This window comes from Notamacropus eugenii, chromosome 5, assembly GCF_028372415.1.
Source record: "Notamacropus eugenii isolate mMacEug1 chromosome 5, mMacEug1.pri_v2, whole genome shotgun sequence".
Taxonomy (NCBI): Eukaryota; Metazoa; Chordata; class Mammalia; order Diprotodontia; family Macropodidae; genus Notamacropus; species Notamacropus eugenii.
In genome coordinates, this window is record NC_092876.1 from 133044757 (window position 1) to 133070486 (window position 25730).

The following is a 25730-nucleotide window of genomic DNA, read 5'->3' on the forward strand; positions in this document are numbered from 1 at the left end:
CCGAGAGTGGGTAGGGTAGAGCCTCTGTCAGGGTCACCCGGGGCTACACTGGAACTCAAGCCCTACCCCTGGGTCCAGGGCAACTTCTCCATGTCACCGCGACGAGGGCCAGCCAGCCAGGGGAGGAAGAGACCAGCCTGTGAAACCGAGAGCCTCAGCCCGACCCAGAGGAGGCGGGCCCGGCCTCCCCCCACCCCCAGCTCAGCCCCGGCCCAGGCCCGGCCCCTCCCCGGGGGCGTCACGTGGGGCGGGCGGAAGCTCGGGGGGCCGGGGCTGCGGCGAGTCCGCGGAGGCGCCGGGAGAGTTCGGACGCCTGGGTCCGAGCTGCGCGGGAGCCAGGTCAGTACCTCTCCCCCACCCCTGGCTCCCCCATTCCCCGAACTGGTAAACTGAGGGTCCCTTCTCCGTCTCAAGGTGTCCCAGGAGGTCGCCGCTGACCCGCGCCTCCCCCCTCCCCCCGGTTATTTTACCTCGCCCCAGCCCCTGAGGCGGGCTAACGGCGGGTGGAGTGGTAGGGTAGAGTGGCAGGCTCCAGCCCCCCAGGGAAGGGCTTCCTGGAGGTAGTGTCCCAGGGCTGCGGGCAGAGGGGCTCAGGGAGCCCGGCCACTAGCACTCCACCCCAGACTTGGATCCTAACTCGCGGTATGAGCTTGGGGTCCTTCAATCAGTTCTCCCCTTTGGGATCCCTTTCTTCGTCTGTAAAATGAGATACGTTCGTTTCTGATCTCCAAGTGTCTTTCGAACTCTGATGATCTGTGGTTCCCTCTGTGCCTGGGGAAGAGAGATCTGCAGCCCCCCACTCACCTCAGGGAAGGAGAGACACATGGAGGTCCTTACGGGCTGAGTTGGAGGGATCGGACGCCCTGAGTAGGAGTGTAGCCCGAGAGAGCCAGCCACCAGACTCTGAACTCTGTTTCTGCAATGAACAGCCCAGATTTGAGGGGGCTTAGACCAGGAAGCTCCCCGCAGAGGTGTCTGGGAGCACCGTGGGTCCCAGGGATGGCGGTGTGCTTAGGACTTTTCTCTGAAAAGTGTGAGTCTTGTGTGCAGGCAAGAGGCTTGGGCAGCTAGGGCAGCTCTAGTTCAGAATGGGGTCGAAGGAGATCGGGATCCTCAGCACTGTAGGGCTCTGACCCAGGCAGGACCTTGGTGTGATTAGAAAACGCAAAATTGCAGGCAGTCCAGAAAGCAGACTTCGGAAGTCTATGTGATTGTGTAGAAAGATCCCAGACCTGAGTCAGGAGACCTGGGTTAAAGTCCTGGCCATGTGACATGGCCAAGTTACTAATCTGTCTCTGGGTCTCAGTTTCATCATCTGTAAAATGGGAGTTATTATCATGCCTGTACTCTGTACCTCCTAGAGCTATTGTGAGGAAAGTTTATAGATATCGATTGTCAACCTTTGGGTTCTATAGAAATGAGAACAGTGCTGGTTAAGCCTGAATGGGGCCCCAAACTTAGGACTCAGGGCTCAATAAGGTACCATTATCAACTGGCTTCTTATATGGAGGAATTGGGAGTCTCTGTAAGCTTGCTAGGGGGCCCTGAAGACCAGGAAAGAATCTAAACCAGAATTCTTGATTTGATGTTCCAGGCTTCCAAAGGTCTGCCCCATCTTTCTTCTCCAACCCTCTCTTCCTCCATATTCTCTGTCCATTTTGGCCACCCTCTTTGGCAAAGATCAAGTCCCTTTCCCCCTCTGTGCCTTTGCCTAAGCTGTTTTTCTACTCTATGTATGCTTCTCATTTCTCATCTCACACCATCCCCGCTGGGAAGACTTCCCTAACCTCCCAAGTCCACTTTAATCCTCCCCTTTGTTGAGTCCAGGTTTTTTCTTGTCCTATTCTGACCATTTCCAGTATGTGAATTCTGTCTCCCTTATAGACTGTGATCTCCTTGAGGGTAAAATCTGGACCTGCTTACCTTTCCTCCATCTCCCCCACAATGCCTGATCCCTGGAGAGAGTGGATAGACAGTTGAGCTGGAAGGGAGCATAGAGATTCATGACTTGGAGAAAGTTGTGGCCTATCCTGGATTTAGATCTGAACCTTTCTCCATTTTCTGCCTTGTACCGTAGGCACCTCTTCCACTTCATCCTTGACTCTCCAGCCCTGACACTACCTCCATCCCTTCTGTTGGCTGTTTATTCTCTAGGAGACTAGACCATGATGGGACTGAGTAGCTGGGACTTGTGGTTTATCTCTTTCTAGCAGTGACCCCAAGGATCCCAAGTTCTGTTCCCCTGAGGAGGCTTAGTGCCCTAGGGAAAAGAAGGCCCTCAGAGAGCCAGCCAGAGGGGAGGGGGAGTTTCTGGGCTCAGTTCAAGGCCCCCTCCACCTCCCCCGTCCCCGACCCTGGGGGGACCCAGAGCTCCAAGCTGTCCAGGCCCAGGGAACAAGTGGCTTCTGTTCCTGAGAGAGGGGGAGGGGGAAGAGGGAGCTGGGCTCCTGGCCCGTGCAGCCGCTGACCTCAGGACACAGCAGCCCATCACCGCAGGGGGCTGACTCGCCTTCCTTTCTCACCCAGTCGTCTTAACCCTTGGAGCCCTGGAAAAACCTACCATCTGGCCCTGGTCTAAAGGGAAGCCATGGTCTCTGGACTCAGTAATACCCTGGTCTGAGAGGACTGGTCCTACCCCATCCCCCTCCAGGCTCAGAGGCCTTGGAGAGCAGGGAGAGCTTGCAATAGGGCTAACTTATTCCAGGGCCAAGAGGCCTGGAGATTCTTATGTTTAGGGTGAGAAGAGAGCATACTGGAGCAGTGCTAAGTCTCCATAAAAAGCCTTTCCTGGTTCCCTAGAATGCTAGGGCTTCCCTTTTAGATTGCCTTCAGTACATCCCGTATAGCTCTTGTTTGTCCATAGTGATTAGATGGTGGGCTTGAAAGTAGGATTGTTTTGCCCTTCTTTGAATTTCCATTGCTTAGCATAGTGTCTGGCACACAGTAAGAGTTTAATAAACGTACTTTGTTTGATAACTTGACTGTGCAGGCTAGGGAAGGGGCCAGGATCTACACCCAGCACTTCATGAGTGATGGTTATTCAGGTTAGGAAATTGAGGAGGTTATTTCCAAGTCTAAGCTAGGAAACCAAGGTCCTACCTTGCCTCTGCTCTGTCCCAGCCTTTCTTGGGGCGGGCGTGGGGGTGTGTGTGGGGGTGGGGTGGGGTGTGGCTTTCACAAGTCACTTCCCCTGCTTAGCCTTATTCTCCCTCCTCTGTAAAATGATGAGGGTGTCAGATTGGACTAGAATATCTCCCACAATGTCCGAGCAGGAAGGAGAGTCAGGCCATCTTATCTGACCTGCATCCAAGCAGGAATTCCCCTACAGTGGTCAATGGCAAATGAACAGCTGGTCTTGGTTAAATGCCTCTTTTGACGGGGAGCTCATCACCTACCAAGGCAGCCTGTTCCACTTTGTGATAGTAATCACAGTTACAATGTTTTCCCTTATATCAAGCTTCACATTGCCTCTTTGTCACTTCTCTCTTAGTAACTGCTTTTCCTTCTACTAGGCAGAGTAGCTCTAATCCCTGGGAGGACCCTGCCAGCTAGAATATTTGGTGAGCCTGAGTCTTTTTTTGGGGGTGGTGAAGAAGGCTGGTGATCAGAGTTTGTCTGCCCTGTGGGTTTCTGTCCCTATACCTTTAGGAGCTCTGGGGCCCTCCTTTGTGGTCATAGATGGGGCAGAGTCTAAGAACTGGGAAGCTGGTTTTCTCACTTTGACCAAAGATCTGTTTCCATTTCTCAGACCCAAAAGCTACAATTCTAATCTTTCTTAAGGGACCGTACACTTCAGGCAGCCTTTCTAACAGTAACACTTCCTAATGGATCATGGCCCTACCTGTACTTTCCTGAGTTCACCAGCCTGGGATCCTCGTGGAATTGTTCTAGCTGAAGCATCTTGACTTCACTGGGGACCTCAGAGCATCGGAGACAGTCCAAGGGCCTTTGGGTTTACCCCCACTATGGTAGTTCTACTGGGGGCCCTTAGGAGGCTGAGCTCCACACTGAGCCCGAAAGCCCAGGGGGGATTCTTTACACTACTCTCTATTTGGGGTAGGTGTGAAGATAGGGGTTGACCAGGGCTTGAAGGGTCTGAGGGACCTTGGCCTTAGTCCAGAGATGCCAGCTGGCCTGAAGGTGAGGAATAACAGGGATAGGGGCTGTAGGTGATGTGACTTCCTTGGGCCTACCTAATTCATGTCACTCGAGGCCTCAAGGTAGAATTGGGGGTGAAGTGTGAAGAGCAGTTTCCTTCCTCTGCTCAGGGTCATGATGATGGGCCTTCAAGCATTCTTTAGGCACCTACTGAATGTCGAATTGTTCATCTACAGAGATAAAATGGCAAAGTCTCTTGCTTCAGGGGGCTTACACTGTTACAGGGAATGCATCATGTTCGAAAATGCTTGTTTTCTGTACAGATATGCCAGTATTACAAGTGAGAATGAGGTCATTGCAAAGGGGAGAGGTTCATGAAGAGGGTATGAGAAGTGTGAGGTGGGAGAGATCCCTTTCTTAGGATATGATTGCATTTTATTTCCTATTCAGAAATAATAGGAATTTTTGCAATTCTTCTCCCCTCCCCGAACTATGTAATAAATTCAATACAAAACAAGAAACATTTGTTAAACTCTTCCTGTGTTTGGAGCACCATACAAAGACGAATGAATGGATATATATGTTTGTGCAGGGGGCTCCTCTCTGGTCCTGCAGCTCAGAAATTCCTCAATGTTTCAGAGTTTCAGCACCCTATTGCAGTAGGGAGGAAAACATAATCCACTAAAATTAATAAACATACTACACTAGTCTGATTATATACAGTGCCTTGAACCTATACCCCACTACCTCTTCAAAGAGAGGAAAAGAGGTGTAACTGTCATTTTTTTTCCTCCTGGGTCAAGCTTGGTCATATAATTACACAGTATCTAGTTTCAAGTTTTTTTGGTTCTTTCTACTTACATCACTATAGTCTTGGGAAGAGATCAAGTTTCTCTGGAGCTAGAGGCCAGGTAGAGAAGGCTTCTTGGAGGGAGGTATCACCTAAGCTAGATCTTGAAGGAAGGGAGTGATAGAGCTTGGCAGCATTGGGAGGTGAGCTCTTATTGGCATGAATTGGGCTCCAGAACTGGGATGAGCAGCAGCCTGGAGATGAGACAGGACAAGATGAGGACTGGGAACACAAAAGTAACCCACTTTGGCTGGAACAAAGACTAGGTGAATGGGAGTAGTGTGAGAAAGCCTAGCCAGGTAGGTTGAAGCTTAGTGGAGGGCCTTGAGGGCCAGACTAAGGAATGTATACCTTGTTCGGTGGAGAGCCATGGGCAAGTTTTTGAAAAGGGATGGCATGGTCAGATCTGTGTATTAGGAAGATTCCTCCAGCAGTGTGTGGAGGGTGGATGGGAGAAGGGAAGAGACTGGAGGCATACTGATGTCTGTGTGAATGGAGGAGAGGGAGTAGATGTGAGAAGGATTGATAAGGGTAAGTCAGCAGATTGGGCAGTCATTTACAAGGGGGAGGGAGGGGAAGAATTGGGAGGTGGGTAAAGGTGATGATAAGTTTTAGATCTATGTTGCCTTTGAAGTGGGGGATGTCTTTTGGGCTTTTGAAAATGAAGAGCTAGAGCTCGGCTCGAGAGAGTGATTGGGGTCAGAGATTGAATTTATGGGTCATCTGCATGGTGGTGATAATTGAATACATGGGAGTGGATGAGATCACCAAGAGAGAGAGTAGCAGAGGACCACAGAGCCAGAGCTGGGGACACCCACACAGAGGCAATTAGAGGGAGAAGATGAATCAGTGAAGAGTGCTTAGGTAACTCAGAGGACAGCCGGAAGACAGGGTAGCATCCCAGAGCCAGATGGGGCTAGGGTATGAGGGGAAGGAGGTGGTCAGCAGCACCAGATACTGCAGAGAAATCAGGGAGGAGCAACGGAGCAAAGGCTATTAATGAGGTTTAGCAATGAGTACGTCTTTGGTGACCTTTGAACAAGTAGTTTTAATAGAGTTAGGGATAAAAATCTGATTGTAAGACATTTAGGAATGAATGAGTGAGAAAAGTAGAAAATAAGGCAGTACTGGAAGTAGAAGCAGCAAGTGGAGACTGTTTTCCAGAGGCTTGGGCTATACAGGGCCAGAGAGAGATGGGGCAGAAGGGTTGAAAGAAATGGGTGAAAGGTTGCCAGGGGAGAGATTGAAGGTTGAAGGCACCACCCTTTTGGTCCTCCTGTCTGACCACTCCTCATTGGTTAAACCTAAGGAGTTCAGAGCTCATTTGTGGGCAGAGGAAAAGGCGCCAATACTAATCATTGTTCAGTCATTTCAGTTGTGCCCTACTCATCCTAACCCTATTTGGGGTTTTCTTGCATTTCTTTCTTCAGCTCACTTTACAGATGAGGAAACTGAGGCAAACAGGGTTAAGTGACTTGCCCAGAGTCACACAGTCAGTAAGCGTCTGAGGCTGGGTTTGAACTCAGGTCTTCCTTACTCCAGGCCCATCCTTCTATCCACTTCACCGCCTTGCTGCCTCTCTGCTAATAATACCTCACATTTATACAGTGCTTTAAGACTGGTGAAGCATTTTACATACATTATTTATTGGATCTTCACACCGACCCCATGAGGTAGGTGCTCTTAGGATCCTCATTTTACGGCTGAGGACACTGAGGCTCAGAAAGGTTCATTAAATTGCCCATCAATGCTATATAACCACTACCCTGTGTCGCCTTCCAGTAGAAAAAGATTGATGATGCTGGAGAGTGAGATAGCAGATAATTGCAGGACCGAGGTCCTTGAAGAGGTATTGAGGGCCCAGGAGGCAGAGCTGGTCCTGGTAGCCTTCACTTTCTCGTTCCCTAAGGAGTCCTGAGCCTTTTCTGTACAGGAGGAGGTGAAATCTTTTACTGAGAAAGAGGCAAGGATGGAGGTGGGGGTTTGATGGGGAAAAGTCATAGGATCATAGATTTAGAGCTAGAATAGTTCATAAAGGCCTTTTAGGATAGCCCCCTGATTTTATAGATGGCACATCTGAGGCAATAACATGGTCAAATGGCATGTTCCTGGTCACATGGCTAGTAATTGTCAGAGGTGGGATTTGAACTCAGGTCTTCCTGACTCCACGTAGAGGTAAAGGTTGGGGAAAGCTGCTGCACTGGGTTGCTGGACCCACTTGTGACATTCTTCATTGCTTGCTGTCCTCTCATGTGCTCCACAATTGTACTCCTCAGCCTCAACAGATCCCAAACTGAACTCATCTTTAGCCCTAGATTTCTTCCCCTGCTTGTAACTTTGGGGCCATTTTGAATTCTTCCCTTTCGCTCAGTGTTTCCTATTTAATCAGTTAATTTTGTCTTGGCAATTCTGCCTCTGTGCCATGTCTCAGATATGCTCCCACCAGTCTGTTTCTACTGCTAACACTATTAGCTCAGGTCCTTGTTCCATGAGAGGCATGTCAGAATGGTACAATGAAAAGGCTTCTGTCAAAGGACATGGATTAAAATTCTGCTTCTGACACTGACCCTTTGTGTGATCTTGGGCAGGTCACAACTTTCTTGGACGTCAGTTTTCTCATGTAAAATGGGGGAGCTGGTCTAGTGGCTTCTGAGATCCTTTCTAACTCTGGAACTATAGTCCTGTGACCTTCCAGGATTATTGCAATAGACCCCTAGTTAATAGGTTTCCCACCTCCACTCTCTCTTCTTCAATCTCTCCATCTGCTTTTCTACTCACATAACCACTCCCCTGGTCCAGGCCCTTATCTACTTAGCGTCTGGGCTAATGCAATAGCCTACTGGTTTGGTCTTCCTGCCTCTGGTCTCTCCCCACTCCAGCCCATCCTCCCCTCAGCTGCCAAAGTTATCTCCCTCAAGTGAAGCTATGACTATGTCACTCTCCCTACTCAGTAAACTCCAGTGGCTCCCTGTTTCTTTGTTTTTTAATTTTTAATATTTTTTCCAATTACGTGTAAACATTATAAACATTTGTTTAGTAAAGTTTTGAGTTTCCAATTTTCTCTTTCCCTCTCCTCTCCCCTCACTGAGAATGCAGGCAGTTTGCTATAGGTTGTACACGTACAGTTGTGCAAAACATATTTCCACATTAGTCATGTTGCAAAAGAAAACACAAGCTAAAAAAAAAAGAAAAACAAACAAATAACCCCAAGAAGAATAAAGTAAAAAAAACATGCTTTGATCTGCATTCAGACTCCAATCAGTTCTTTCTCTGAAGATGGATGGCATTCGTCATCCTAAGTCCTTCAGAATTGTCTTGGATCATCGGATTGCTGAGAATAGCTGTCATTCCGAGTTGATCATTACCCAGCGTTGCTTTTACTGTGTACAGTGTTTTCCTGGTTCTGCTCACTTCACTTAGCATCAGTTTGTGTCTTTCCAGGTTTTTCTGAAATCTGCCTGCTCATCATTTCTTTTTTTTCCATCACTTAATAGTATTTTATTTTTTTTCAATTACAAGTGAAGATACTTTTCAACATTCATTTTTGTAAAATTTTGAGTTTCAGATTTTTCTTCCTCCCTCTCTTCCTTCTACCCTCCTCACGACAGCAAGCGATTTGGTATAAGTTATACATGTACAATCATATTAAACATATTTCCATGTTAGTCATGTTGTGAAGGAAGAATCAGAACCAAAGGGAAAAACTATGAGAAAGAAAAAACAAAAAGCAAAAACCAGTGCAAATAGCCTGCTTTGATCTGCATTTAGACTCCATAGTTCTTTCTCTGGATGTGGATGGCATTTTCCATCACAAGTCTTTTACAAATATCTTGGATCATTTTATTGCTGAGAAACTGCTTATCACTTCTTACAGCACAGTAGTATTACATAACAATCATATACCAGGGCTTGTTCAGCCATTCCCCTCAATTTCCAATTTTTTGCCACCACAAAAAGAACCGCTATAAATATTTTGTACATATAGGTCCTTTTCCTTTTCTTTTTTTAAATCTCTTTGGGATACAGACCTAGTAGTGCTATTGCTGAGAGTCAAAGGGTATGCACAGTTTTATAGTGGCTCTCGATTTCCTCTAGGATTAAGTGTAAGTTCCTTTGTTTGGCTTTTAAGATCATCTTCAGAAATTGGTCCTTTCCTACCTTCCCATCTTCCTCCTCTCCATGTCCTCTAGGATCCAATGACACTGTCTTCTTGCCATTCCTCACACTGTGACCTTCTATCTCCTGACTCCATCCCTTTCACCAACTCTCCCTCATGCTCTTCCCCCAAGCCCTCACCTTTGTCTCCTGACTTCCCTTAAGACTAGTTCAAATCCGAGTTTTTGCAAGAGGTCTTTAATGCCCTTCCTCCCTTCCTTCCACTGCTAGTGTCTTCCTTCAGAGATTACCTCTCTTTTAAATGTTTATTGATTAATTGATAAACATTTTATTTATAGATAGTGGCTTATATGTGGACTCCCCCATTAGAATGTGAGCTCCTTAGGACTCATGATGGAAAATGCCATCCACATCCAGAGAAAGAACTATGGAGTTGGAATGCAGAGCGAAGCGGACTATGTTTTCTTTTCTGTTTTCTTTTGTTTTGTTTTGTTTTTTCTCATGGTTTCTCCCATCCATTATAGTTCTTCTCTGCAATATGACTAATGTGAAAATGTGTTTCATAGGAATGTGTGTGTAGAGCCCATATCAGGTTGCATGCTGTCTTGGAGGGGAAGGAGGGAGAGAGGGGGAGAAAATTTAAAACTTATAAAAGTGAATACTGAAAACTAAAAATAAATAAATGAAGAAAAAAGACATAAAAAAAAGAATATGAGCTCCTTGAGGGCAGGGACTCCATTTTGACCTTTCTTTTATATCCCTAGTGATTAGCAGAGGGTCTGGCACATAATATGCAGTTAATAAAAGCTTATTTACTGACTATAAACTCCTGGTCACATCGTTCCCTATGTCTGTGTTTTATCCCCCTCCTAGACATTGTGCTTCATGGAGGGAGGGCCCAAGTCTTGTCTAAACTTTTTATCTTCCTAGTGCTCAATGCATTGTACACAGTGGGCACTTAATATGTTTATTGTATTGTATTCTACTTTACTTCTCCAGAAGTAAAACGGGAATAATAATTTTTCTCTTGTATCTTTATCTTGGGCTATTTTATTTATTATTTCTTTTTAATTGTTTGTTGTTGATATTTTTTGTTTCAGCTTATCATCATCTTTGAATATATCCCTCCTTCCTTCTCTACCTAGTCAGACATCCCTTGTAACAAAGAACAAACAAAGGAAGGGAAAAAAAGCTGTTCAATAAAATTAACCAACCAGCACATCCACTGAGTATGATAGTGTATACAGTATTCCATACGCATAGTTCTACACCCTTTCTGCAAAGAACGGAGGAAGGTACATCTCCTTTAAGGTGAAGCTTGGTTATTATAACTGACTAGCTTTCAGTTTCTTTTCTTTCACTGTTCCTTCCATTTGCATTGTTATGGTCATCCTATATATTTATTTCCTAGTTCTATTTCTTTCACTCTGAATCTGTTCATATAAGTCTTCCTCAGTCTTTGAATTCTTCATAGGGAATAATAGTTTTTGTGCTGCTAGAACAGTGCATAAGGATGATAAATCCCTACAAAAAATTGGAGCTACTGAGCTAAGCTCCCTCCCTTTGAGCGATTTGCATCCTGGGTCTTGGTCCCTGAGCTCTGAAGGAAGGCAGCCCGACTTGAGTCTCAGCTCTGCCACTGACTTACCAAGCCTTGGCTATGTCCCTTTCCCTCTCTGGGCCTTAGTGTCTTCATCTGTAAAATAAAAGTGCTATTTTAACTGGTCTTTTTAGCCCCTTTCAGTGTTTTAGGCTGTGATCTAAGGTCCTGGCTCAAGGGCCTCTCCCAGCCTCAGCCCTTTGCTCGCCCACCCTGGCAGGGGGTACGTGGGTGAAAACTAGTTGGACAAGATTGGTGAGATTGTGGGTGGGGAGAGAGGCTGAAATCATCTCTCTGGGGGAGGAGGACGTTGCCTATGAGTCCTGTAGGAGAGAGTAGCTCCCCAGGACAGGAGGACTTCTGGGGAAGAAAGAAGGGCCTGCTCCCTTCTGTCTCTGCCTTCTATCCCTTCTTTATAGGGTATAGACTACACTGTTAAAGCAGGATGGAATTTTAGACCATGAAATGTTAGAACATGCTTCAACAAACTTTTAAATGATACCTGCTAAGCGAAGACCCTGGGCTTGCTTCTGGGGATACAGTGGTCCAAACCAAATGGTCCTGCCCTCAAGGCATATATACATTATGCTTGGGGATGAAACATGTACCGAGATAAGGAAATTAAAAAAAGAGAGAACAAGAATCTTGGGAGCGAACATTAACAACTGGGGAGTGGGAGGATCAAAGAAGGCTTACTATATCTGGGAAGCTTTGAAGGAAGGTAAGAATTCTAAGGCACTGTTGAGAAGGGAGTGCATTCTTGGAATGGAACACAGCCTATGCAAAGGTGTGGAGATGGGTGATGGAGTGTCAGGTATGGGGAATAACAAGTAGGATAAGGACTAGTCTGAGCTTAGGGCAGTCTCCAGTAGAGCCCAGCGGTGGAGGGATGGGGTGGGCCAGTGGGTTGATGTAATTAACTCTTGTATGCTTCTTTTTCCAAAGTTCTCTCTTACCCTCTCTATCTTCTCCCCTCCATGTTTCATCTTGGGAAGCTTCTCCCTGCCCTGACCCTCTCATCCCCCAGAAATCCTCTTTTAACCAGACTTCCATCATTCACCTTTTCTCTTTCTGGTTGGTCATTGTAGGTGTCCTGGACTTAGGACTGGAAAGGACCTCAGAGACTGAGTCTAATGTTGTCCACAGAATTCTTCCTCCTGTTTTACAAAGAGAAAATTGATGCCCAGAGAGGTTAAGTCTCTTGTTCAAGGTTGAGCCCAGTTTTTCTGAATCCAAGTGCAGCTCTCCTCTCCCCACCCCCAGATACTTCAGGCCCATCCAAACTTCTGGAAAATCTAACTAGTTAAGATAGGAGCAGCTAAATTTGCCTATCAGAATCTGTTTTGTTTTCACAGCAAACATTGGATCAGAGACAGGGGCACCTTTGGATCATTGTATCAAAAGGAACCTTAAGACCATGTAGTCAAACTTCCTCATTTTACAATTGAGGAAATTAAGGCCTAGGGAAGTTAATTTGCCCAAGGCCATACAGGCACTGAGTGATAGAGGTAGGATTCAAACCCAGGTCCTCTACCTCTAAAGACACTGCTGTTTATACTGTACTTTGATAGCGTCTCTCATTTTTTCCTTGACCCACCCAGAAGTTGTTCGTACAGAACATTATTAGACCCTTGAGTGCAGGGACTGTCTTGCTTGTTTGTAGTTGTGTCACTTGGACTTACCACAATATAGAGCAAGTAATGTTTCATAAATGCATATTCATTCATTCATTCATTCATTCATTCATTCATTCATTCATTTGTAGCTCAGTCTAGATGTTCTTGCTGCCTAGTGTCAGGTGTCTCAGAACCTTGAACAGTTGCCTCATGCTCTTGACCTTTGCCTTTCACCGGCAGAAGCCTGAAGTCCACATCCCAGAATGACTTCCACAATACTCCTACTCTGTGGTTTAGTTTGTGAAGACAGTTGTGTAGAGGCAGTGTTCTGACTGGGCTCTTCACTGGGGAGATGCCTTGAACCTTGGGGATTGTAGCCATGTGGTCCAAGACATGGCATGCTTGATGATCAAGTGGGATCTAGTGCTGGAATGAGAGTCAGGCTGACCTGAGAACAAATCCTGTCTCAGAGACTTCCTAGCTGTGTGACCCTAGGCAAGTCACTTAACCTCTGTCTATCTCAGTTTCCTCACCTGCAAAATGGGAATAATTGTAGCATCTACCTCACAGGGTGGTTAAGATCAAATGAGATAATATCTGTAAAGTCCTTTGCAAGCCCAAAAGTGGTATGTGAATGTTGTTACCACTACCACTACTGCCATCATCATCATCATTATCATTGTTATACTGACCTATAGATGGTTATTTTCCTCCTGGCTCAGATTCCCCACTACAAACACAGAACAGAGATGCCCTTGGTACTGGCTGTCCCCCATGTCTGGAAGCCGCTCCCTTCTCACCTCTGACTCTTGGCTTCCTTCAAGATTTAGTTCCCATACCTGCCACCTTCTGTAGGAGGCCTTTCCTGGTCCCCCCAGCTCCTAACGCCTTCAGTTTATTTTGTACTGTATGTACATATAGGTGTACATGTTGCAGATAGAGGATAAGCCACCAAAGAGTCAGTGTTGTTTCATTTTTTTTTTGTGTTGATATCTCCAGTGCCTCGTGCATAGTAGGCACTTAAATGCTTGTTGACTGATTGATTATGGTATTGGGCCATCTGGGTAGTGCAGTTGATAGAATTTTGGACCTTGAGTTAGGAAAGTCTGAGTTCACATTCTGACTCAGACTTAAATAGCTCTGTGACCCAGGGCAAGTCATGTAACTCTTCTTAGCCTCAGTTTACTCACTTGTAAAATAGGGATAAAAATAGCACCTTCCTCCCAGACTCATTGTCAGGATCCAGTGAATTAAGAGTCATAATGTGCTCTGTTAATGCTAGCCATTATTGTTTTTAAGATAGAAGTGACAACAAAAGTGGTAGGTCTTTTTGATTGGAGAGGAGGCAGCCTAATGGACCTGCATGAGCATGGGGCTTGGGATAAGCTTCTGACCTTGGTGTCTCAGATGTGTGACCTTAGCCAGTCCTGTTTCTCATCTTTGCAATGGGGATGGTGGACTGAATGATTTCTGAGTTTTTTTCCAGTTCCAAATTCATTATTTGATAGAATATAAGTTCTGTGAAAGCAAGAACTGGTTCATTTTTTTTTTTTGATTTTACTTCCCTAGTGCTTGGTACAATACCTGGCATACAGTGGGTGCTTAATCATTGCTTGTTGGATGGTTGATTTCAGGTGCAGTGTAGCGCTCACACTTTATGTTCTGAGGCCCCTTCTGGTTCTGATGGCCCACGTTCTCTTTCTGCTCTTACAATCTGTCTTTTTGTAAATTTTACCTCTTTCCCCTTCCACCTTGTTTTTCCATCTTTAGGTATGGTCATTTGGAAGCCAGGGAGGAGGATGAGTCTGGGTTCAGGCTAGGGATAAAGTCAGGTTTTGTCTGTCCAGGGCCAGAGACAGTAGCTGGTTGATAGCTCCATGGTTATGGAGCTTAAGGAGCCACATTTATCTTGGAGGACCACCCAGCTAACAAATATTTATTAGATCCCTGCTGTATGCCTTGCGCCTGGGATACAGAAATAGAAATGAGATGATGTCTGCTGTCAAGAAGTTTGCATTCTGTCAGACTCAGCTCCCATCAGCTCCCACGGCCTCCGAAGGTGAAGTTGGAGGGAGCCATTCATGCATGGGTGGGTCTTGACAGAGCTTGTGTATAATAGAAAGGACAGTAATAATAATGACAGCTCCCATTTCTGTTCTAAGAATCTGAATCATTAGTAAGAACGAGAGCGAACATTTATGTACCACTCTGAGGTTGACAAAATGCGTTGAGGACTTTATTTTGTCCTTATTTAATTCCCTAAATTAGATGGCAAAAACATGTTACAGAGAAGGAAACTGAAGCTTAGAGAAGGAAAATGACTGGCCCAAGGTCAGTCAAGCAGCCAAGGTGGATCCAGACCCTCAGTCCTCTGATTCAAAAAATCAGGACTCTTTTTAGTCTTTGATTTCCTCTCATCGGGGACAAGGGCCCCAGTAGTGACACCATCACCTGCTCCAGTGATTGGCCTCAAAACCCACTTTTGCCATCCCCACGGTCCCTGGTGGTGGTGGAGGGAAAGGGAAAAACTAGAACAGTTATGGCTTATGTTCTTAGTTTGGGTTTTGGGGGTGGGGAACAGCCCAAACCAGGTCCCCTCATCATCCCCATTCTGGACAAGGGCCAAGAGTCAGGTCGTGTGAGGGATCCTGGGCTTGGGATCAGACTCCTGATTTCTAGTCTCTGCTCCACTTCTGGCCAGTGGTTTGACTCTGGGGAAGGTCTTGACTTCTCTTTCTGTAGTGACACTGGGTAAACTCTGAAGTCTCTAAGATTCTGTTTGTCTGCCTTTTGGGGCATTTGGGATCTTGGCTGAAAATTTTGCCTGAAAAAAATTGAGGTCATTTGATGAGAGCTCCCTCTTCTCCCATCCTCCTTATGTCTCATCACTTGGATTCTTTCTGACACCATCTCCCCTTTCACCCCTATCTCCCATGAAGAGGCAGCCTTTCTCCTTGCCAAGGGAACCCCTTCTACATGCACAAGCCATCCCATTCCATCCTGCCTCTTCTAGCATTCTGTCACCTCTGTCATCCTCACTCTCTCTAGTCTTCAGTCTCTCCCTCTCCACTGACTGCTTCCCAATTACCTACAAACATGCCTATGTTTCCTCCACCCTCAAAAAACCCTCACTGGATATGTCCATCCCCAGTAGCTTTAATCCCATGCCTCTTTTCCCTTTCATGGCTAAACTCTTTGAGAAGGCAATGTCCAACTGAGATCTCCTCTTTCTTTCCTCTTCCTCTCTTCCTAAGTGCAACCTGGCTTCGGATCTCATCATTCTATTAAAACTCTCCTCTCCAAAGTTCCTAATAATCTCTTAGTTGCCAAATCTAACAACCTCTTCTCAATCCTCTTTCTCCTCAGCCTCTGCAGCCTTCGACACTTGATCACACTTTCTTTCTTGATTCTTCCCTTTAGGTTTTTAGTGTACCACTCCCTGCTGGTTTTCTTCCTACCTAGCTGACTGTTCCTTGTCAGTCCGTTTTTCTGGATCTGCATCCAGGCCCCATCTACTAATCATGGTGTCCTCCAAAGCTCTCTTCCCTCTGTACTGTTTCACTGTGTGATCTCCTCAGTTCCCATGCAGCTGATTCTCATATATTTATCTAGCCCTAATTCAGGGGTGGGGAACCTATCTCTTGACTTCCAGTCTTGCATCTCCAACTTCCTGTTGGACATTCTAACTCACTGTCCCATAGACAACTCAAATTTAACATATACAAAATTGAACTCATTAACTCCCCTCCCCTGAAACCTTCTTTTCCTAACTTCTCTTATTATCATCGAGGGCACTGCCATCCTCCCCGTTACCTAGACTCACCACCTAGGTGTCGTCCTCAACTCCTTACTCTTACCTCCCTCCTCTTATATCTGAATCTATTGCCAAGTCATGCTGATTCTCTCTTTGCAAAATCTCTTATATAAGCTTCCCCTCCCTCCCGGCTTCTCTGTTAGTGCTACGAGCCTGGTGCAGGCTCTTATCCTCTCCTATTTGGATTATTGTAGTACCCTGCTGGTGGCTGTTCCATATCACCCCCTCCTCCCCATTCACTAAGCTATAGGGCAGCTAGGTGGCTCAGTGGATAGAGTACTGGGCCTGGAGTCAAGAAGACTCATCTTCCTAAGCTCAAATCCAGCCTCAGATACTTTTTGCTGTATGACCCTGGATAAGTCACTTCATCCAGTTTACCTCACTTTCCTCAACTATAAAAGGAGCTAGAGAAGGAAACGACAAACCACTCCAGTATCTTTGCCAAGAAATCCCTGCATTGGGTCACACAAATAGTCAGATGGACTGAAATGACTGAACAGCAACCTTCACTAAACTCCTAACTGATGTCACTGACTTCTTGTTACCTCCAAGATTAGCTATACAACTCTCTGGCTTTTAAAACCTTTATAACTTGATCCCCTTCTACCTTCCTAGGTTTTAGAATTTGCACCTTATTCCCTCCCACATACTCTACAATCCAATGACACCAGCGTCCTGGCTGTTCCTGGAACAAGAAGCTACGTCTCTCATCTCCAGGCATTTCCTCTGGCTGTCTCTGTTGCCAGGAATGCTCTCCATCATCTCTGCCTCCTGGCTTCCCTGGCTTCCCTCCAGTCTCAGCTAAAATCCTCCCTCTGCCAGAAGCCTCCCCCTGCCCTTCTTTCTAGGATTATCTCTGATTGTTCTGGTTTATCTTCTTTGTAGTTTGCACTTGTCTCCTTCATTAGACTGGGAGCTCTTTGAGGGAAGGTCCTTTGCTTTTGCCTTTCTTAGTATTTCCAGCACTTAGCACAGTACTATGCACATGGTAGGTGCTTACTAAATGCTTATTGGCTTGATTTGTGGTCCTCAGCCAGAGGGCTGGGTCTGTCAGGAGGATCCAGCCCAGTCCTTGCCTTACTGCCATCATCCAAGCGTCCAGTACCGAGGAGCTGAGATCTTGTGCTCTGCCTTGATTGTCACGTCCTTGCCCTCCTCCCAGTGTCTATCCTAGATCTTCATTTCTCAAATCTTCCAACACTCCCTAATCCTCTCCAGTCAGCGGGAGGACCTCATGTGACACTTTCCTGAAAGAAATAGAGGTGGCCCATTGAGAACTCTCCCTTCTCTCCAATGGCACACTTGAAAGCAGCATCATCCCCCACTCTTTCCTCCTTGGCTATAGCCTCAGAGGGTGGTTCTTCTTGCTAATGCCGGCACTTGATCCCTTCCCTTCCCATCATTCCCTTTTTCTCCTTAATTTTCAGCCTCTTATCTGGGTTTAAGGCTCCTTATCTGATGCCTACAAACATTATCAGAACTTCATCCTTTAAAAACAAACAAATCAGCAAACCCTTCACTGGACCCTACCATCCCTTCAAGCTCCCATCTTGTATCTCTCCTCTCTTTCACAGCCAGCCTCCTAGAAAAAAATGTTGTACATAGTTGTTGACTCCACTTTCTTATCTCCCACTCACTTTTCAACCCTTTGCAATCTGGTATCTGTCCCTACCATTTGACTAAAACTGCTCTTTCCACTGGCACCACTCCCCCCTTCCCCTTCCTTCCTTTCTCACTCCCTTTCCCTCCCTTTCTTACCTTCTTCCTCCCCCTCTCTCTTTCCCTCTTCCTTTCCTCTTTCTCTCTCCTTTTCTTCTCTCTCTCTCCCTCTCTCTCCCCACATCTCTCCCTCTCCCTTTCCCTACTATCTCCTCTCCCCTCTCTCTTTCCCTCTTCCCTCCTTTTTTCTCTCTTTCCCTCTTTCCTTTCTCCCTTTCCCCTCTTTCTTCCCTTTCTCCCCCAAATCTAATGAATGGGCTTTTCTCCAAAATCTCTTCATTCTAGATACTTGATCACCCTCTCCTCCTGGATTCTCTTTCTTCCCTAGGTTTTCCTGGCACTGTAGTCTCCTGGTTCTCCTCCTGCCTCTTAGACTAATTCTTCTATTCACATGTTGCCTTCAGAGCTTTTTTTCTGGGCCTTCTCCTCTCCTCTCCTTTCTCTACACCAAAGTTTTTAACCTGAGGCCAGGAAGTTAAACTTTTTTTTTTTGGATAACTTGGATTTGGATATTTCAATATGATTTGTTTCCTTTGTCATCTTATGTATTTTATGCGTTTTAAAATATTATTCTGAGAAGGGGTCCATAGGCTTCACCAGACTGCCCAAAGGTACAATAAAAGGTTAAGAACTCCTGTTCTACCTTCTCTCAGGGATCTTATCAGCTCTCAGGAGTTTAGCTATTATGTCTATACAGATTGGGCAGTTAGGTGGTGCAGTCGGTAGAGCACCAGTACAGGAGTCAGGAAGACCTGAGTTCAAATCTCACCTCAGACACTTGACACTTACTAGCTATGTGACCTTAGGCAAGTCACTTAACCCCAATTGCCTCCACCTGGGTCATCTCCACTCTTCCTGATGAATGTCTGGTCACTGGCTTCAGATGGCTCTGGAGGAGAAGTGAAGCTGGTGTCCTGCACAGCCCTCCTTCACCCAAAACAAAGTCAAGTGCAAGTCATGTCATTATTTCTCTGATGGCATGGTCTTCTTCAGCAACGAAGGACGAACATGTACTATACAGATTACTCTCAAATACACATATCTACCCCTTGCCTCTGTTCTGAGCACAAGTTCTGTGTCTCTATTTGCCTGCCAGACATCCCCAACTTGATGTTCCATAGGCAACTTTAAAAAAAAAAATTAATTAAATTTTTTTTGATGAACAAACATTTATTTTCTCTCCTTACCCCTCCCTCATTTAAAACTAAAAAATAAAACCCTTGCAATAAATATTCATAGTCAGGCAAAAAAAAATTCCACATTGATCATATCTTAAAAAATTATGTCTCAATTTGCCTCCTAAATCCATTAATCCAGGTACGGAGCAGGCTTCCTCATCAGGCCTCTGGAATCTTGGTTGGTCACTAAATTATCTTAGGTTTCAAAGTTGTTTTTACACTGTTGTTGCCGTCATATAAGTTGTTTTCTGGATTCTGCTCACTTCATGCTGTATCAATTCATACGTCTTCTAATTTCTCTGAAAATCATCCTGTTCATCATTTCTTATGGCACAGTAGTATTCCACTACATTCATATACTGTAACCATTTAAAAGGGACCCCTGCAATTTCCATTTCTTTCCTTAACCACCAGAAGAGCTACTATAAAGTGTTTGTACATATCAATCTTTTTCCTCTTTCTTTGATCTCACTGTGGGTATAGGCCTGGTCAGGGCAAAAGGTAGGCACAGTTTAGTAGCTTTTTGTACATAGTCACAGATTACTTTCCAGAATGACTGGACTAGTTCATAGTTCTATCAACAGTGAATTAATGCCCCCATTTCCCCATCTCTTCTCTGGCATTTGTCATTTTCCTTTCTACATCAACTTTGCCAACCTGATGGATGTAAAGTGGTGCCTTGGAATTGTTTTAATTTGCATTTTTCTAATTATTAGTGATTTAGAGAATTCTTTCACATGACTTGATAATTTGAATTTCTTCTTTAAATATTCATAGCCTTTGATTTATTAATTGAGGAATGCCTCTTATTCTTATAAATTTGAATCAGTTTCCCATATATTTTGGAAATGAGAGTTTTATCAAAGAAACTTCCTGCAAAGATTCTCCCCACCCCAATTTACCCATTTTTCTTCTAACTTTAGGAGTTTAGTTTTGTGTAATCAGAATTGACCATTTAACCTCCTGCTTCTAATTTGGTCACACATTTTTCCCATCCCTATGCATCTGCCAGTTAATTTCATCTATGCTCCTTCGATTTGTTTATGTAGCCCTCCTTTAGTTATGTCACGTATCCTTTAGGAGCTTAGCCTGGCAATGTCGTTCTTCCAGCTGCCCAGGTTCACCACCTAGAAGGTATCCTTGACTTGACACTTTACCTCATTCTCCATATCCAATCATTTGCTAAACTTTTCAATCTTATATCCTCAACATCTCTTGCATCTGTGCCCTTCTCTCTACTCAAACTGCATTCACCCTATTACAGGCCCTTCTTATCTTTCACCTGGATTATTGTAATAGGTATCCATGCATCTAAGTTTTCCTTTCTCCAATCCATTCTTTGCAGCATTGCCAAATTGTTATTCCTAAAGCACAGACCTGATCACTTTACTTCCCTGCTCAAGAAATATCATTGGCTCCCTGTTGCCTTTGGGACAAAATATGAACTTTTTTGTTTGACACTTACAGCCCTTCACAGTCTGTCTCTAACCTGTCTCTCTACATATCACTCACTGATAAACCTAACAGCTATATTACAGCTAGACTAGATTACTTGCTGTTCTATTAATTGGGGATTCCATTTCTCACCTCTGTACCTTTGTTCAGACCGTTTTCCATATTTGAAATGTTCTCCCTTGTCACCTCAGCTTGTTGGAACCTCTAGTTCCCTTCAATGTTCAGCCCAAGGTCTGTCTCCTTCAGGAGGCCTTCCCTGATTCCTTCAATTGTTAGAACCTTCCACTTGCACCCAACACCCAAATCACTGTGTTTTTATTTTGTAGGTATCCTTTCTTGTGACTCTGGGCAAGTCTCCTGACTGCTCAGGACCCCACGAGTTCTCTCAGACTTGGAAGCTGCAGGGCCAGTGCCATCAGACTTCCTCACCAGTAGGTCCTCATGCCAGTGACATCATGGGATCTGCCAAAAAAAAAACCAAAACAAAACTCAAAAAATACCCAAACATACAAAAAGCCAACCAATCCTGTATATACTTACTTATCTATGATTATTTTTACCTTTCTAGTAGAATCTAAACCCTTTGAGGGCAAGAAGTGTCTAACCTTTCTACTTGTCACTACACTCCAGTGCATGGGAGCTTCATAAATACTTGCTTGTAACATCTTTTAGGAAAGACATTAACAACCTCAATCCATTCTTCTGAAGGATTACTACTAGGGGGAGAGGAATGGAGAATCAGTCAGAGGAGAAGTGTCTGGTGAAGAGGTATCTTTAGACTTTGGACTTAGAAGGTCTGGATTCAAATCTGACTTCTAATGTCTTCCCTGTGAAGTCTTGGGCAAATTGCTTGATGTTTCTGCACCTCAGATGTTTCATTTTCTGTGGGATGAGGCTGTGGGACTAGATGACTCTTGAGGTCCCGTCTAGACCTTTGGATGTTGTCTTCAAGTATTTGGAAGGTTAATGTGGGCAAGAAGAAGTACACTTGTTTCATTTGGCTCTGGAGAATAGAAGTAGCAGGAAAGGGGAAGGACTTTGTAGACTTAAGGTTGGAGGTGGGAGATACTTGAAGTAGGAGATGAACAAAAATCTTATCCAAAAAAATCAAAGAAATAGATGAGGGCCTGAGTTAGGGTGGTGGGTAGTACGGAGGTTAACTTGGCAAGTGGTTGGGTGTGGGGGTGAAGGAGAAGAAGGAGTCAAGTATGGCTCCAAGTGATTAGAAGGGGGGTGGTACCCTGAGTTTCCTGCTTTGTAAACTGAGAGGAATAATTGTAATAATACTGGCACAGAGACCCTTCCTCTTTGGTTGGTTATTACGTGGAAGGCACTTTGCAAATCTTAAGAAATGGTAACTCTTTATTACTTGCCAATGGACAAGGCCTCAGTAGTGAATCAGAGAGATCCAAAGAGGGAAGGAGATGGGCTGGATGAGTACAAGGATATGCTAGCACATGCCAGATGCTGTGGATATGGTGAAACTGAGGCATGGGCTTGAATTGAGAGGATAGGGTTTGATTACTGTTCAGTGCATTGAATTAGGAAACAGGCTTTAGGTTCTAGTCCCTACCCTGCCATATGTGACCTTGGTCTCATTGCCTCAGTTTTCAGATCTGCAAAAGAGGACGCAATACTACTTGCCTGGGCTGGCTCACTGGACTTTTAGGAGGACAAACAGGAAAGAAGCTAATTTTGCCCCCAGAGGCTTCTAGCGTCCAAGAAGGCTTCCCCTTGCCCCCCCCCCCCCCATCCCCATTGGGTGCTTTCTAGCCCCTTATTGGAAGGATTTCCCAAGGCTTTATTGGTGATACACAGCTTAGCATGAAGTTGTGGACTTCCATGCTCCAAAGTTGTGGGTTTCCATACTCCAATGAACTTGGGAGGCTGTAGCCCTCTTTCTCTCCAGAGACAGCATCTGACATGGGTTGGATGACAGGAGGGATGAGAATGAGAATTCATAGAACCTTGGATTATAGAAGCACAGAATTGAAAATCTTTGAAATTTAGACTGGTAGAGAACCTTGAAGCTGGGAGCTCATAGAACCTTGGATTATAGAAGCACAGAATTGAGAATCTTTGAAATTTAGATTGGTAGTGAGAGAATCACAGAGCTGGGAGCTCATAGAACTTTGGATTATAGAAGCACAGAATTGAGAATCTTTGGAATTTAGATTCATAGCCAGAGGATCTTGGAGTTAAGAGCTCATAGAGTCTTGGGATTATAGACCCATAGAATTTTGCCACATGGTGGTTAATTGATAGAGTCAGGAAGACCTAAGTTCAAATATGGCCTCAGACACTTACTAGCCCTAGGCTAGTCACTTAATTCCATCTGCCTCAGTTCCTTGTCTGGAAAATGAGCTGGCAAGAAAACCCCAAATGGGATCACAAAGAATTAGACACAGCTAAATAAGAAGAATGTAAAACCTTTGGAACTTATAGATTTGTAACCAGAGAATCTTGGAACTGGAACATCTATCTGAGCAGAGATCCATTTTACAAGTTCCCGTCCAACTTTGGCTTGAGGACCACCAGGGAGAGAAACTGATTTCCTTCTCTTGGGGGGCAGCTCTGATCTTTAGGATGAAGACCTGTTAAAATGCATGTCTCCTTTGAGGGGCTCCTAGGACACAGAATCACAGATCTAGAGCTAGAATGGACCTGAGGGGCCATCTAATCCAACCTCCACATTTTACAGAAAAGGAAATGGAGACCCAGGAAAATGAAGTGACTCATCCAGGTCAGATAGGTAGTGAATGTTAAAGGCAGGAACTGAACCCCTGTTCTCTTAACTCCAGAGCCAAGGCTCTTTCCACTGTACCACACTGCCCCAAACCCTTTAGTCAGAGAGTTCCACGGGAGTCCTGACTGGCAGCCCAATTATTGTTAGAATTGAAATTTTCTGGTTAAGTGGTAGAACTGTATAGTTATAATCATAATAATTATTATTATATTTATTATTATTTAGGCCATTTAGCCCAATTTCCTTGTTCTTTTTGAAGTTTTCTTGCTGTCTTTTCTTTTTATGTTATAGTTTTTGAAATAATACATCCCCCTTGAACCTTACTTTGTAAACTGGAAAAAAGTTACACAAAACCAAGCAAGAGGGCAGTCAGGTGCTTGTGACATGGTATGAAACATTCTGCATCAGTAATCCCCCATCTTGATCCTGAGAAGAAGGAAATGTGCTCCTTTATCTGTCCTTTCGGGCCAAGATTGCCAACTACTCCCCATTTCGTTTAGTTTTTCAACTTTAAAAATTTTTTTAAAAAATGAACATGCATTTATTTTCTTCCCTTCCTAACTCTTCTCCCTTAATGAAAATAAATAAGAATAAAATCCTTGTAACAAATCTGCAGAGTCTGCATAGTCAAACCAAACAAATTCCCATATAGTCCATGCCCCTAAATCTCTCTCTCATTGTGCCCCCTGATCCCATCACATCTCTGACAGGAGGTGAACAGCCTGCTTCATCCTCAGTCCTCTGGACTCATGGTGGGCCATTGCTGTGATCCAAGTTCTTAAGGCAAACCCTTCATTTAACAGAGGAGAAAACTGAGGTTCAGAGAGAAAAGAGACTTGCCCAAAGGTACCCAACAGTCAGTGGCAGAGCCAGCGTCCAGATTCCGAGTCCAACACCCTTTTCTACACCACCCTGCCTTGACGGAGGCTCAGAGAGCATGGCCTTTGGAAACAGTTCTAATAGGTTAATGCTCATTTTGGCTCATTTTTCATTCTAGGCCTTCATAAGAGTCTCCTTGTAGAAGGGAGATGACCCTGCATCCTCAGAGAGTGTGCTGTTGGTGCAGTCAAATTGTGGCAGACCCTACAGAAGAGGTCTGTTTTTCTGTAATCCCAACGTTCTATGAGCTCCCAGCTTCGAGGTTCTCTGACTATGAGTCTAAATTCCAAAGGTTCTAAATTTCCAAAAAAGTACAGGGCCGGCATTGGACAGTATATCTGTCATCTGGAAACCAGCCTGGTTCAGTTCTGAGATGCTCATCTCCAGAAGTTTGGCCCCTAGGGGATAGACTTTTTTTTGACTACTGCTCCACGTTAAGAACCATCTGTTAAGGAAAGAACAGAAAAAGAAATTGAAGTGTGTGTAATTACAATGACCAAGAAACTTGGCTGTTCTTTTCCTTGGAGAAAAATATACCTCCCTCCCTTATTTACAGAGGTGGGGGACTATGGGTATGGAATATTACACATCGTCCACACTTGCCATTCCATTCCCCATCCCCTTGCCTTTGTATAAGCCTGGAAGACTTTTCCGCACTAGGCCTTTTCTAACCTTCCCCGTTGTTTGTGAGTCCTCTCCCACCCCACTTTATCTCTTGGAATTACTTCTTTGTGGAAGTACTCTTTCTCCCCAGTATATTATAAGCTCTTTGAGATAAGGACTGTTTCTATTTTTCTTTGCACATTAGGCACTTAATTATTGTTTATTGAATTGAGCAGTGACATTAAAGAAATCATGGATCCATGACATTTAAATATTTTGATAATTAATGGTGATAATCAGAAAGTCAGCAGTGGGTTATGAAGAAACCAGGAAGGCATGGGTTCAAGTCGTACTGCTGACATAATACACTAGCTATGTGACCTCTTGGTGTCCCCAGGCAGCTTGAAGATTATAAGTTACAAAGAGTTGCTGATCCACGCTGGGAATCCCCCTCCCCTCCCAAATAAAATCACAAGTTCGGACAACCTTCCTCATTGCTCCCACCCCACCTCACAGCATCTGAAAGTGGAAGGAGAAGCCTAGATAAAACTAAACTCAGGTACTCTGGAAAGATGAGATAGAAAAAAAGATTTTCATTAGGATCAGAAGTTTATCAGAGATCATAGCAGGTGGAAGCGGTAGTGATACTCACAGCTTCAGTTACCTTTACACTAATGTGCAATGGAGAACTGATTCTGACTCTTACTAGTTGTGTATCCTTGGACAAATTGCTTAACTGTGCCTCGGTTTCTTTGTCTGTAAAATGAGAGGGTTAGACTAGATGGCCTCTTAGATCTAGGTATATGAGCCTTTGATTATTCCAGCTCTGGATCTATGATCTGGTCATCATGGTTCAAATCCAGCTATACTCTTTATTGACTTTGTAACCTTGGGAAAAGTCCATGTGGCCCATCTCTGGTTGTCTGTTCTCTCCTTCATAAAGTGAAGAGCTTGTATATTGTGAACTATATGATTTCCAGGGCCCCTTTCATCTCTAAACGATAAACAGGAAGAACTGGAGAGCTTACAAATTTGACCTCAGAGGAATCACCACCT

At 44.7% G+C, this 25730-nt stretch overlaps 1 protein-coding gene across 6 annotated transcripts in view; it reads left to right on the top strand.

Moving 5' to 3' along the window:
• Positions 1 to 242: 242 nt before the first annotated feature.
• Positions 243 to 25730, top strand: part of ARAP1 (ArfGAP with RhoGAP domain, ankyrin repeat and PH domain 1) — a 104449-nt gene continuing 78961 nt past the window's right edge. For all 6 annotated transcript variants that reach the window (XM_072610949.1, XM_072610951.1, XM_072610947.1 and 3 more), the window contains exon 1: positions 243 to 339. The gene's annotated coding sequence lies outside the window, so the exon portion shown is untranslated. The remainder of the gene's footprint in view (positions 340 to 25730) is intronic.